Here is a 2,894-nt window from a genome sequence, read left to right as displayed (position 1 = left end):
ATATATATATATACATATATTGATACAACAGAAATACATCCATATATAAATACACACCGATACACACACACACATAATGCATGTATATCTTTAGAAGTATCTGTTTTGAGCATATGTCAAACCTATTGAACAACAACAATAACAACACCACCACTATCAACAACAACAACAATAGCAATAGTAACTCTTTCTGCTAGAGGATTTCTACTAAAGGCACAAGGCTTGAAATTTAGGGGAGGGGATAAGTTAACTAATTCGACCCTAGTGTTTCATTGGTACTTAATTTATCAACCCTGAAAGGCAAAGTCGAATTTGGACTCAGAACATAGCTGACAATGATGATGATGAACACAAAGCCTGAAATTTGGAGGTGTGAGTTATTTGACACCATCAACCCCAGTTCTTGAGTGGTACTTTACTTTATCAACCCTAGAGAGTTTGAATGGTGAAGTCAACCTCTAAATTTTAACAAAAAATATAACAAGGCCAAAACAAATTCTAGAAGGCATTATAATAATTCTTTCTAATTTTGTCACCAGGGGTAGCAATTTAGAGAGGCAAGTTTGGCCTTGATAAGATTTGAATTTGGATGGTTTAGAAACCTGTCTAATGCTGCAAGGTATTTTGTTCTACACTCTTAACAAGAATTCAAGATGTTTAACACTCCACAAGAGCTCGAGTTGATGGAAGACAGTACAAAAAGGAAATACACAGAAAGAGACAAACAAGAAACAGTGAGGGATTAATTATGTATACGAGTCTGAGTTAACAATAAGTTTGTCTGGTTTTTACTTCAAGTGTTTCCATGGAGGCATTGGTTCAGACAATAAAGACAAATAAATGAATAGATAATTGCTTGTAATTTTGACACATGAGCCTGTAATTATTGAGGGGGTTGGCATAGCTGATACTATCGATTGAGGGGATAGGTTTAGTTGATACTATCGATTAGTAATTTATTTTCTTGATCTCCAAAAGAATGGAAAGTTAAGTTGACTCCAGCAGGATTTGAACTCAGAATGTAAAGAGCTGGAACAAATATTACAAAACGCAGTTTCCAATGGTCTCATGATTCTACCAATTCAGCGTCTTTATAAATAGATGGTAATAAATAGAATTAACAGTAAAATCTTTAAAATAAATGAAAAAGGATCTCCAAAATGATGGTAGGGGTGAAAAGAAGGCTCTGATATATTGTGAATTGAGAACACACACACACAACTCCCAACCCCAGATTACTTAGACATACCAAACCAAAGGCAAATGCCTTTTCTCTGATCTTGCCACTAGTCAATAGCTGGCATAGTTTGTGCAGGCCCATTTCACAGTACCAGTTTTACCCCTTTCACCCATCTTTGGCAGATATTTTCTGGAGGGCAGAAACTTTTGCAACTTTGGTATAGCTGTTACTTCTGTTTCAAACTCTAGATTAAATTAGGGTTTCAAATTAAGTAAACAAATGCTTCTACTTTCAAACACATTCTTTGGAAATTTCCATTTAATATTGGAAAATCTTATTGCTGCCATCTTGTTCTATCAGTTACTCATTGTCGTTTTTTTTCTTTTTTGTTTGTTTCTTTACTGCTTCTCTCTATTCACTGTTATTTTGTTCCCTACCATCTGTAACAATTTGAACCATAAAATAAATTATTATTCACTTATCTAGAAATCACTGTTTCATTATTGTGCTTTTCTTATTTAAATTTTATTATTGACTTAACTTTCTTTTACTCTGATTTCTCTTTACAACAAATACTACAAAGAGTATTTATATCTTTTTGTTCTTTTGTTTTTGTAAAAAAAAAACTTTTTATTTATGTATTTATTCATTTATTTATTTATTTATCTATCTATTCATTTATCTGACTATTTTGTTCTAATACCAAAACGAGTTGCGGTAAGATAAATAGAGGCTTCTTGCTGCGATGTAAAGACAAGATAAATCCCACTCGTGGCTGACAAAACCAGCAGAAGCAATTACTTTCTTAATTACAAATGCTCATTACAGCATAAAATGAAGTAAACTTCCAATACCTTAATGAATTGGCACAGCAAGTTGTTACAATGGTGGCAGACGCGATAGCCACTGGAGCGTTATGATTCAAGAAATCATTTCTTCAGAGATTCAAACTGTGTATTTACACTGAAGAAAGAAAGGGGAAACAAGATAGATTAGTAGATAAAGATATAGAAGGAAAAAAAGCTTGAGTTAACTTGCAGAGATAAAAGAAACAGAAAGAGTGGAAGAAGATGGAGAGAATGAGAAAGTGGGGAGAAGGAGATTGAAAAGGGGAAGAGTTTACAAACAGATGGAGACAGTGAAAAAAAAGAATGGTTGGGGAGATTTGAATAAAAGAATGAGATCTAAAGAAAGAAGAATGAAGGAAGTAATGTTTAAGAATAGAATAGAAACAAGGGGAAATGGAGAAGGTGAATGAAAACAAGTGAGGACTTTTTGAATAAGTGATTAGAAGAGGAAGTTTGGAGGAGAGAAGTAAGGAAGGTGAGAAAGATAGACAATGACAGAGAAAGAGTGAGAGAGGGGGAGAGAGCGAGAGAAAGAAGGAGAGAGAGAGAGAGAGAGAGAGAGAGAGAGAGAATGGAAAAATTAAAGAATAGGTAAAAGAGAGAGATAAAGTAAGAACAGTAGAGTGAGAAAATGGAATTAGAAAGAGTTGAACAACAATTAAGTAAAATAGACATATATATGTATGTGCATATATGCATATGTGCACATGTACATATATATATATATACACACACAAACAAACACACACACACACACACACACACACTCAGAGACAGCCACAGAGGCAGAGATGAATGAAGACATTCTTACACTGACAAAAAGAATGGTTATATATATACATATGTGTATATATATATATATATAT

The 2,894-nt window shown here is 33.5% G+C and overlaps 1 protein-coding gene across 3 annotated transcripts in view; it reads left to right on the top strand.

Annotated features, from left to right (window-relative positions):
• LOC106872386 (protocadherin-18) overlaps positions 1 to 2,894 on the top strand; it is a 119,316-nt gene that overhangs the window by 62,484 nt on the left and 53,938 nt on the right. The gene's annotated exons all lie outside the window — the stretch shown is intronic.

Source organism: Octopus bimaculoides, chromosome 14 (genome assembly GCF_001194135.2).
Source record: "Octopus bimaculoides isolate UCB-OBI-ISO-001 chromosome 14, ASM119413v2, whole genome shotgun sequence".
Classification (NCBI taxonomy): Eukaryota; Metazoa; Mollusca; class Cephalopoda; order Octopoda; family Octopodidae; genus Octopus; species Octopus bimaculoides.
Note: the sequence above shows the minus strand (reverse complement) of the source record. Positions and strands in the feature narration are given on the sequence as shown.